The sequence below is a fragment of the Macaca mulatta genome, chromosome 2 (assembly GCF_049350105.2).
Source record: "Macaca mulatta isolate MMU2019108-1 chromosome 2, T2T-MMU8v2.0, whole genome shotgun sequence".
Lineage (NCBI taxonomy): Eukaryota > Metazoa > Chordata > Mammalia > Primates > Cercopithecidae > Macaca > Macaca mulatta.
In genome coordinates this window covers 155,626,029-155,638,040 of record NC_133407.1, presented here as the reverse complement: position 1 = coordinate 155,638,040, position 12,012 = coordinate 155,626,029, and the positions used below count along the sequence as shown (strand labels likewise).

The 12,012-nt window shown below is 51.0% G+C and overlaps 1 protein-coding gene across 13 annotated transcripts in view; it reads left to right on the top strand.

The window, feature by feature from the left end:
* Positions 1-12,012, top strand: part of EEFSEC (eukaryotic elongation factor, selenocysteine-tRNA specific) — a 253,633-nt gene that overhangs the window by 174,918 nt on the left and 66,703 nt on the right. The gene's annotated exons all lie outside the window — the stretch shown is intronic.

Sequence of the window (12,012 nt, the reverse complement as noted above, 5' to 3'; positions counted from 1 at the left end):
CTGGAGACTCTAGAGCAGGTGTCGTGAGCTGGTCGGGAGACCCCTGAGGTCTCAGAGTGGGTGGGATTCAGCTGGGTACAGAGTGCCACAGGGGTGAGGAGAGCTGGGCAGGGTAGCAGTGTTCCCATGGGACTCTGGGTAACGCTAGCCATGCTGTGTGCAAGGGCCTTACTGACACTTGGGAATCCAAGCCCAGCCTGGGCACAAGGGGGTAGGGGCAGGGATCAGATGGACAGACAGTCATCTCTGATCTGTAGGTGACTGTGCCCAGCAGCCTTTCTCATGGCTATGCAAGAATACCTGCACACTGGTCTTCCTGGTGCCCACCCCAGTGGACAATTGGTGTTTTGTCTGAGGCCTCATGGGATTTTTGGATAGAAGAGACTCCTGCCCAGCACAACTCCCCATCATGTGGAGGGGCCCTGAAGGACCAGGCCAGGTGGACAGAGCAGTGTCTCAGGGGCTGCCAGGAACCCATGTTTGGTAGGGTTCCAAAGGCAGCAGAGCCCAGGAGGAGAGCCCGATGAGCAGGAATAGCAGGGTGCCTAGACCTCCTCCACCCCTTCCCTGCTTCCTTAGTGCATTTCCTCTCTTTCCCCCTTCCTCAGTGCATCTCCCCTCTTCCCCGCTTTCTCAGTGCATCTCCCCTCTTCCCCCCTTCCCCAGTGCATCTCCCCTCTTTCCCCCTTCCCCAGTGCATCTCCCCTCTTCCCCCCTTCCCCAGTGCATCTCCCCTCTTCCCCCCTTCCCCAGTGCATCTCCCCTCTTTCCCCCTTCCCCAGTGCATCTCACTTCTTCCCCGCTTCCTCAGCGCATCTGCCCTCTTCCCCCCTTCCTCAGCGCATCTCCCCTCTTCCTCCTTCCTCAGTGCATCTCACCTCTTCCCCTCTTCCTCTGTGCATCTCCCCTCTTCCCCCCTTCCTCTGTGCATCTCCCCTCTTCTCCCCTTCCTCAGAAATCTCCCCTCTTCCCCCTTCCTCAGTTCAATTCCCCTCTTCCCCCCTTTCCCAGTGCATCTCCCCTCTTCCCCCTTCCTCAGTGCATCTCCCCTCTTCCCCCTTCCTCAGTGCATCTCCCCTCTTCCCGGCTTCCTCAGGAATCTCCCCTCTTCCCCCGTCCTCAGTTCATCTCCCCACTTCCCCCCTTCCCCAGTACATCTCCCCTCTTCCCCCCTTCCCCAGTGCATCTCCCCTCTTCCCCCTTCCTCAGTGCGTCTCCCCTCTTTCCCACTTCCCCAGTGCATCTCCCCTCTTCCCCCTTCCCCAGTGCATCTCCCCTCTTCCCCCCTTCCCCAATACATCTCCCCTCTTCCTCTCTTCCTCAATGCATCTCCCCCTTCCCTCCCCTTCCTCAGTGCATCTCCCCTCTTCCCCAGTGCATCTCTTCTTCTTCTTCTTCTCTTCCCCAATACATCTCCCCTCTTCCCCCCTTCCCCAATACTTCTCCCCTTTTCCCCCCTTCCTCAGTGCATCTCCCCTCTTCCCCCTTTCCTCAATGCCTCTCCCCTCTTCCACCCCTTCCCCAATGCATCTCCCCTCTTTCCACCCTTCCCCAATACATCTCCCCTCTTCCCCCCTTCCCCAGTGCATTCCCCCCTTCCCCAGTACATCTCCCCTCTTCCCCCCTTCCCCAGTGCATCTCCCCCTTCTCCACTTCCTCAATGCATCTCCCCTCTTCCCCCTTCCTAAATGCATCTCCCCCTTCCCCCTTCCTCAATGCATCTCCCCTCTTCTCCCCTTCCTCAATGCATCTCCCCTCTTCCCCCTTCCTCAATGCATCTCCCCCTTCCCCCCTTCCTCAATGCATCTCCCCTCTTCCCCCTTCCTAAATGCATCTCCCCCTTCCCCCTTCCTCAATGCATCTCCCCCTTCCCCCCTTCCTCAATGCATCTCCCCTCTTCCCCCCTTCCTCAATGCATCTCCCCTCTTCCCCCTTCCTCAATGCATCTCCCCTCTTCCCCGCTTCCTCAATACATCTCCCCTCTTCCTCCTTCCTCAATGCATCTCCCCTCTTCTCCCCTTCCTCAGTGCATCTCCCCTCTTCCCCCTTCCTCAATACATCTCCCCTCTTCTCCCCTTTCTCAATGCATCTCCCCTCTTCTCCCCTTCCTCAATGCATCTCCCCTCTTCCCCCTTCCTCAGTGCATCTCCCCTCTTCCCCCTTCCTCAATGCATCTCCCCTCTTCCCCCTTCCTCAGTGCATCTCCCCTCTTCCCCCCTTCCTCAATGCATCTCCCCTCTTCCCCCTTCCTCAATGCATCTTCCCTCTTCTCCCCTTCCTCAGTTCATCTCCCCTCTTCCCCCTTCCTCAATATATCTCCCCTCTTCTCCCCTTCCTCAATGCATCTCTCCTCTTCTCCCCTTCCTCAATGCATCTCTCCTCTTCCCCCTTCCTCAATGCATCTCCCCTCTTCTCCCCTTCCTCAATGCATCTCCCCTCTTCTCCCCTTCCTCAATGCATCTCCCCTCTTCCCCCTTCCTCAATGCATCTCCCCTCTTCCCCCTTCCTCAATGCATCTCCCCTCTTCCCCCTTCGTCAATGCATCTCCCCTCTTCCCCCCTTCCTCAATGCATCTCCCCTCTTCCCCCTTCCTCAGTGCATCTCCCCTCTTCCCGCTCCTTCTTCAATGCATCTCCCCTCTTCCCTCCCTTTCCTCAGTGCATCTCCCCTCTTCCCCCACTTCCTCAATACATCTCCCCTCTTCCCTCCCCTTCCTCAATGCATCCCCCTTCCTTTCTTCCCTTCTCCTCCATGCATGTCCCCTTCCTAAAGAGTTGTGTGGGGTTCAGAATTGCGTCACTGAGCACCTGGCTCACATAGTGGCTGAGGTACATGCACTTTGCCACCCCTAGGAGTTGTGGGTGGAACACTAGATGTTGGAGAGACTCCAGAGACCCCCTTCTAGGAGGGGCTTGTTCCTGGTCATTTGAAACTGCCCACTAAGATAGCAATGGGTCAGCACGCCTTATCTATCAGACTGCAAAAATTTTAAAGCCTACAGCCTCAGGTGCTGGGGAGGGTGTGGAGAAGAGGTTATTTCTTGTACTGCTGGTGGAAGTGTAACCAGCCACTTTAGAGAAAAATCTACAAGACCTAGTAAAACCGAAACTGTGTCCCACAGCACTACAGTTTCTCATCCAGATATCCATGCTAGAAAACCCCTATGTATATATACGATTTGATGCATAAAGAAATGACCACTGTGAAATCATTCTAGTAGTATAAATAGCAACTCACATGTCCATTAAGGGTATGGATAAATTACAGGTAGAGCTTTTATATAAAGAAATACTATACAACTGTCAAAAAAAGAATACCATATATATGTTATTGTATGTTTTTTGACAGCTGTATATATGTGTGTGTATATATATGCACATGTTATATACACATACATGTGTATGGTAGTATACATAGGTATATACACACAAATATGAATAGATGTCACCAATATATTGCTGCAGGAGGGAGGCAAGTAGTAAGTTAACCACAAACATGATGCCACTGTATACGCTAATAAGTCTATACAAGTTGAATGTCCCTTATCCAAAATGCTTGGGACCAGAAGTGTTTCAATTTCAGATTGTTTTGGATTTTGGAATATTAGCATGATATACTTAACAGATTGAGCATCTGAAATCCAGAAATCCAAAATCCAAAGTGCTCCATTGAGCATTTTTTATTTTTGAGACGGAGTCTTGCTCTGTCACCCAGGCAGGAGTGCAATGGCACAATATCGGGTCACTGCAACCTCCGCCTCCTGGGTTCAAGTGATTCTCCCACCCTGGCGTCCCGAGTAGCTGGGATTACAGGCACCCACCATAATGCCTGGCTAATTTTTATACTTTTGTAGAGATGGGATTTCACCATGTTGGCCAGGCTGGTCTTGAACAGGTGACCTGAGGTTCCCTCTCGCAGCCCCAGAGGTGGTACTGGGGAGCTGGGATCTCAACCTGCAGGGGCGGCACTGCTCTGTCCTCATGCACAGCCCTAGGTTTGACTTCTTGTGTGTGAGATGTGATTAAATGCATTAGGCAGGGGAAAATGTCTTATCTTTACCCAGCCTAGGTGGAAGAAGAGGGAGAAATAAGAGCAGCCAAATTGAAACCTTATTAAACAAAATTGGTTAGGTCTGATGGAGCCAAACCTAGACTGATCTTTAAAAGCTTATTTCATTTTTCCCCTCCAGTCTGAACCTCTTTGAATTGAAGTAACTGATCCTGCTGTAAGCTTATTAGTGTCAAACCTTGTGTGTTTCTTTTCCTGTCCGATTTACAATGATGAAGTTGCAAGGTCCCAACCCTAGCCCTTGGCACAACCAGGAGCTTCCAGGCTCATTAGTGGAACAAAATGGATAATAGAGGTCCAATCTTATTATAGTTGGTACATTATTACAAAATCTCTGCACGTCGGAAAGGCTGCTAAGCACAAGTCTGTTACCTGCTTCACTCAAGCATCTGTTGATTCTGTAAAATGCTGGAGGGACGCCCCCCCAACACTGCTGTTCCTTTACAGTTTGTTGTGATGGTGTGGGCTGTCCATTTCTTACCTGACAGAAGGAGTGCCCATGTTAGTGACATCGCTGTGCTGAATTGTGTTTCATCTTGGACTTCTGTGGTGGAGTGAGTGTGTTTTTGTGGTGTGATGTAGTAAGAGAATATGTGCTTCAATGACAGGCAGATTGCACGCTTTGAATAAATGTCTTAACCTCTGGGGGCTTCAATTTCCTTGTCTGTAACGTGAGATCATCATTAGCCACTGTCATTAGAAGTGAATGGAATCAGGTGTGTAAAGATTTTCCCCATCATAGGTATCCAGCTCTTTCTCAGTCTTCCGTATCGGCCCTGTGGTAACATAATGCAGCTCGTGTGCATGTCAGGTGAGTGCTTACTATTTCATGCAAGATGCTGTGGAGAACAGAGATGAGCACAGGATGACTCTACCTCAAACTGTTCCTGCTGGACGCTTTCGGTAGCCTCAGAAAGTGCATGGTAGAGGGAGACCAGATCATGCTGGGCACACTACCATGCAGAATCCTCAAAACACCAGAAAACTAAGTTGCAGACAGTCGAAAAGCCAGAAGGAGTATCGAGCTCATCGGGCCTGGGAGCAGTCAGAAGGGGATGTTCATTTGTTCTCTCATCCACTTGATCAGCAAACTGGGCATATTGTGCTACCCAAAAACAGGAAACATGAAAGGCTGGGAGGGAGGGATGCAGCTGAGAGTTAGCTCTGAAAACTCCGTGGGCTGGTCCAGCAGGGAGAGGGCTGCTGCTGACCTTCCCCAGGGCAGCTGCCAGCCTGAGCTTCCAGGTGAGACAGCCTAGACTGAACCTGCCTCTGCCACACCTGAGTCTCAAGGCAGGACTCACTCTCCTGGGCTTTGCTTCCTCACCTGAGAAAGGGGGCTCATCTCACTTGCCCATTGGCATTGATGTGGGAGTCATGGTGGTGGCGTGGAGTCCCCTGTCTTGAGTCTTCCCTCTCTGCTCCTTCCCCAGGAGCCATCTTTTTGGGCACAGGCTGTGTGGGCTCTACACGGTCGATCACTCAGGAGCCACAGCTGCCTGCTGCCAGCACCCTGACTGGCTGAGCCCCGAGCCTGGCAGGGCAGGTGTGGTTCTGCTCGACTGTCGGAGCCGAGGACATGGAACATCAGGCCTGCCTTGCAGTCCCAGCGTTTATTGTCCCAAGTCTCAGCCTATTTGTTTTGTGACCTTGGAGACATCAAAAACCTCTGTTTCTTCATCCATAAAATTGAATGTCAAAATACTGACCCGCCTGTGGGGTTTTTTATGAAGAATAACTGACCCAGAGGATGGCAAAGCTTCTTTGTTAATCAGAAAGGACCAAACTGCTTAGCAAGCATGAACTTGAGTTTTAAAAAGTGTTTGCTTGTTTGATGTGTTCCTCCCTCCCTCCTTCCTCAGAAGTGCTTGGTGCTGGAGGGATGGGAAGGATGTGAGGGAGAGCCTCTGCAACCACCCATGCCCTCTGGGGAGCTGGGCTCAGGGAACAGGCCTCCTAGGGGCCACCCTGGTGGTATAGGACAGCAACGCCTCTCCCCATTCCGCCTCCCAGCCTTCTCTGCTGCCCTTCTCACTGTGTACCCTGCCTGGGACACTGGGGGCCCCTGGGCAGCAGGCCCCAGCGCTATCCTCCCATTTGGTAGACTCTTTACCCTTGGGGTTTTGTGGAGCCTCCAAGGGCCTGGCCAGCTCCAGGCCCACCCTGTTCCTGCAACTGTGGATGTGGAGCTCAGGCCCAGGAGGAGCTCCCCAAGAGAGGACCCATGTGGCTTGGCTCCTTTCAGCTACTCTTCCCACTTGCATTGAGGCCTCCCACATTCCAGGCATAGCGCTGGGCACTGCAGATAGAAATGGAAAAAAACAAAGCAAAGCCTGGTCCTCATGGAGGTTCCATTCCAGTGCGGGAATGACAGCCAGTGAACAAAGGGATGCCAAGTGGTGGAAAGCTCTATGATGAAAAACCAAGTGGGCAAGGTGCTACAGAGTGGCAGGGATAGGCCAGTGCCTATCTCTCGCTGGGTGACTGAGGAGGGGCTCTGATACAGTGGCATCCAAGCAGGGATGGGAAGGAAGTAAGGAAGAGAGGAACTGCAGGTGCAGAGGCCCTGAGGCGGGAGCATGCCTGGCACATTCAGGGAATGGGAAGCAAGGCCCACATGACTGAAGGGATGTGAACAGTGGGTCGGGGGTCACAGCAAATAAAGTCAGAGACATCATGGGGTCTGGGTTGTGTGGCCTTGTGAGTCCTGGAAAGGACTTCAGCTTTTACAGAGTGAGATGGGAGGCCAGTGGAGAGCCTGGAGGCAAACCCCAGGGTCACATCATCTGTGTTCTTCCAAGAACAGGAAGAACAGGCTACAGAGAACAGGCTCTTGGAAGAACAGGCTGCGGGGGAGAGGGCAACAGTCCAAGCCAGGTGAGGCTGGGATCAGGGCAGGCAGTGCAGGGACAGGAAGGGGTCAGGCACTGGACCTGCTTGGATGATAGAGCCGACCCTATCTCCCGATGGCTGGTTACGGCTACGAGAGGACAAGGAGAGTCTGGGTGGGTGGAAGCCCCGGTTTTTCCCCTCACATCGTAGCGTTGCCGTGGAGAAAGAGAAGACTGAAGGAGACTTTAGGTTCTGGGCGTAGTAAGCTGGGATGCCTATCAGCCATTCCAGGAGGCAGCTGGGTGTTAGTCTGTATGCTCCCAGCTCCAGTCTTCACCTCCCCTGGAACTCAGACATCTGTGTCTCTCCGGCAGCCTCAGAGATAGCTCCCACTTGCAGAGCTCCCATCTCCCCTCCCCTGAAGCTGGCTCCTCCCTGCTCCCACCTAGCATGAGGCAGATCCTCAAACTAGAAACCTGGGAGCTGTTCTTTACACATTAGCTGTTCTTTACACACCAGCTGTTTTCACACCAGTCTCTCCTCGTCCCCACATCTAGTCTGTCACCACCAAAATATGTCTTGAACTCTGAGTATCTTCCTTGCTAATTTCCATGTTTCCTTTCTTATTTCTCCACCTCCCCTGAATCTGTTCCCCAAACTGTGTAGCTACTTTGCATCTTTTAAAATCGCAAACTGGCAGTGTCATTCTTCTGCCATCCCCCGCGCCCCACCACTGGTGTCTTCCTGGTGCTTTGTCCCATGGCAATGGTGGCTGGCCCATGTCTCCAACCTGCTGTCTCCCTGGGCCACCCCACCCCAGCCAGCCCTGCCACCCGCAGTTCCATTGGGGGCCTGGTTCTTTCCCTGCCCAGGGCCTTAGGCCTGCTCTGCTCTTCTCTCTGCCTGGAATCCCTGTGGGTGGTTCGTTACCCATCTGCTCTTGGCCCCAATGTCACCTCCTCAGGGAAGTCCTCCCTGACTACCCACAATGAATTAGGTCTCCCAGTTGTTCGCTCTCATGGAACCTCGTCCTTTTTTCTCATAGTACCTCCCACAGTTTTGTAATTCCTCATGTATTCAGTGGTGATCTAATTATCATCTTTCTTCCTTAGCCGCCAGCAGACTTTATAGAACCCAACTGTCTAAAACTGTTTTGCTCATCCTGCTGGCATTCCAGGGCCTGGGCCTGGTACCTGAGAGAAGGTTGCTACCCACGTGTTGAGAGAATGTGTGTGTGCCACCTCAGCTGCGCTCTGTGGACATTAGCGAATGTCTGAGGAGTGAGTTATTCAGTAGATGGAGAGAGGCCCTCAAAGTTGGCTAGAAGATAAATGACTGAAAGGAAAGTCTGTTTTTCTCATTCTTAGGTTGGTAAAATTATCTACTTTTCTTTATCTCTGGTGTTCTAAATGGGTCTTCTGTTCTGAAGCATCCCTCAATGAGCGTAGGCTTGCTGACCACCCCGTGTGGCGATGCTGTCTGCATGCGCCTGTGAGAACCCACGGGAGTGCCACGCCGCCCTGTCCCCATCTTTATCTGCTTCACAATTTCCTGTCTAGGCCCTTAAAATCTTGATTTGCACAGTTATTTATCTTTGTGCTCTTCATGGTGCCCTGGTAAGGCATTCTTTATGATTTCAGTCCTGAGAACACAAGCCCTGTTGAAAAGAGAACATGCTTTGAATGAAGCCGGCTTGGCGTTCAGCTTGATAGGGAGGAGGAGCGGGAGGGGTGTCAGGGCAGCATGAGGCCCCTGGCCGCCCTCTCTCACAGGAAGGCTCATAAACACAAGGATCTCGCTCAAGCCCCGGCAGGTCTGGAATCTCAGCTCGGTGCTTTGCCAGGTATGGTTTTGCCACAAGGGGCATTTCTCTTTCAGAACCTGATGCAGTCATTCTCTTCAGAGGGGCTGGGCATTTATCTAGACCTGTCACAACCAGGTTTCTCAGCAGCCCCTGTGCTGGGCACTGAGGATGCAGCATAGGGAGAGCACAGTCCTTGTTTTGGGATTTAGAAGGGAAGAGATACACATTTGATAGGCCAAAATTAAGAAATCTGGCAGTGCCAAATGTTGGAGCAGATGTGTATCAATGGGGTGTCTTGGGCCTTGTTGGTAGAAGTTGATTTATCTACCTAGCAAAGTTGAACACCCACTCACCCTGCAATCCAGCAGTTCAACTTCAGGAAGTGTGTCCTTGAGAAACCCTTGCACATGTGCCCATGCAGGATCCTTGTAACAGAAGAAATTCATTGCAGCATTTTCCAGCAAAGAACTGGAAACACCCCCAGTGCACATCAATAGGAGCCCAGGTTGTGCTAAATACACAGGGTGCAGCAGATGGCATCGGCAGCAAATGAGCTGCAGGTGCACGCACCGTGTGCACAGATTTTTAGTATCATAACTGGCACGATGCCTCATTCATACAGTTTAGAAACTTATACAACAAAGCAAATTACTGATTAGGAATGTGTACTACATATGTAGTGAGCCGCTACACAATCATACACACGTGTGTATAAAAAGAAAGGGTACTGTGCGCCAAATTCAAGGCAACGGCTCCCTCCCGCTGGCGCAAGTGGGAGAGCTGGGTGGGGAGGACCCCACAGGTAGATATGAGTTATCGATAATGTAGTTCAGGGGCAGAGGGGGCAGTGAGCTCATGCGTGTTAAGTATATGATTGAAATCTGTCGGCACACAGAGGCAGGGGCTGACCTGTAAAGTAGTGGTGACCAAACAGTGAGTCAGGTTCCGGTGGTCAGCTGTGTCTGGAGTTATCAGGGAAGCTCTTCTAGGAGGTCTGTGGGAGCAGGGGTTATGGATGAATGGGAATTTGCCAGTGGAAGAAATCCCAGGGAGCAGCCACAGGGGCAAAGCACAGAGACATTCAGAAGCACAGCGTTTACAAGGAATCGTTCAAGAGTCCCTTGGCTACGGTTTCAGGGTTGGGGAGAATGTGGGGCCGAAAAGGCTGTGGAGTTGGGCTGTGTGGTGGAGGCTTCCTGGTGGCTGGGCTAAGGAGTGGGGGCTCAGCCCTGTGAGTGAGGCTTTTCAGCACATTGCCTTGTGGGGCGGTGACAGGGTTACCTGGAGACCCCCGCCCATCACAGGGAGTCCCCATAGAATTCCAGCTGACCAGAGGATCTTCCTGCTCATGGCAGAACCATGACAAGCTTTGAAAGCCATGAGGTAGACGATGGGAGCCCACAGAGGAGCTGGTGACAAATAATTGCTTTATCAGAGAAACGTTTTAGAAAGCCGCACAGGCTGCTGCAGGCGCCTGGGAGGGAAGAGTTGTGACCTGGGCCCCACCTCACTGGGCAGACGACGCTTAGTGTAAGATGATACTCTCCAGTGACTCTGAGTAATGTTCCCAAAAATCTCATTCTCCCATTGCCTTTTCAGACCATTTCAGAGATGTTTTCTGTTTCTTTGTGATTGATCTTGGCTGTGGCTTTTGACACTGTGCGTCTCACTTTCTCTGCCCCCTGACCTCTGGTTAGGTAGTTAATGATCTTTAAACAAACACTTGAGTATTATGGCTCTCCAGGAAAGGTCCTGGGCTCATGGGCCATTAGCAACACACTCTCCCTTTATCCAGGGAGAAAATGAGTGTTCGCACACCCCGACTTGGTAGACAGGGATGCTTGCGACCTAAGTCTCAACGTTCTCTTTAGTTTAACTATTTTTGATGGCAGGTTTTCTGAAATACATTACATATTTCTCTGCTTCATTAAAAATCCATGAATACAGTTTCCTGTCATCTCAGAGAGAGTGGATCATAGGTAGGAATGTTCGTTCATTTCAGGAACTTTTATTGGAGACTTTTCTATGTCTGTTCCTGATTTACAAACTGTGAATGCAGGAATCTGCCCAGTATAGTAGTCAGTGATATTTTAGAAACAGAGATAAGATCAGGTTACTCCTTTGCCTAAACTCCTCCAGTGACTTCCGGGCCTTGCACTCTACTGTGGGGCCCAAGCCTTGACCTCTGTATTAGTCCATTTTCACGCTGCTGATAAAGACATACCCGAAACTAGGTAATTTATTTTAAGAAAAAAAGAGGTTTAATGGACTCACAGTTCCACATGGCTGAGGAGGCTTCACAATCATGGTGGAAGGCAAAAGGCATGTCTTACATGGCACCAGGCAAGAGAGAGAATGAGAGCCAAGTTAAAGGGGTTTCCCCTTATAAAACCATCAGATCTAGTGAGACTCATTCACTACCAGTAAGGGGGAAAGCATCCCCACAATTCAATTATCTCCCACTAGGTCCCTCCCACAACACGTGGGAATTAAGAAAGCTACAATTCAAGATGAGATTTGGGTGGGGACACAGCCAAACCGTATCAACTTCCCTCCCTGCTGTCTCCCTCCCAATGCTTGCTGCAGCCCTCCTGCCTCTGTGTATTCCCAGACTCACCAAGCTACTGCCCTCTTAGGGCTTGCACTTATCAGTTCCCCCATTTAGAGCTGTCTTTCTTTGGGTCTTCACACAGCCACCTGCTTCTTATGCTAAGGTCTTAGCTCAAACTCACTTCTGCGAGACCTTCACCCCACCCAGGCCTTCTCTATCACATCACCCTGCATTGTTTTCTTTACAGCATATGTTGTCTGTAAAATATATATATATATATATAAATATATATTACATGCATGTAATTTATATATTAATTTTATATTGATATGAATTGAATTAATATGTATAAATTTTCCTATATAGGTAATTTTGTTGTTGCTGTTGTTTCTAGATATTAAGCTCTTTGGAAACAAAGATCACTGTATTTCTTCCCCTAGAACAGTGCCTGGCACACAATAGGCACTCTGGGAATGTGTGTTGAATGAATGAAGAGAGTTCCTGCCCTAGGCTACCCACAGGCCAGCAGGCAGCAGATACACAATAGACAGTGACCGTGTAGCAGGCTGTGGGGTTCAGAAGGGCTGGGTTACCACTAAGGAGTCAGGGACAAGTTCTGCCACTGGGAGTTGGGGCAGGCTTTCCAGAGCAGTGGTGTTTGTCCTGGGCTTTAGAGGGCAGATGGGCACAGCTTGGCCGGCTAAGCAGCTGGGGAGGCCATTCTCGGGGGAGGAGGCAGGCAAACCTGGACAGAGGG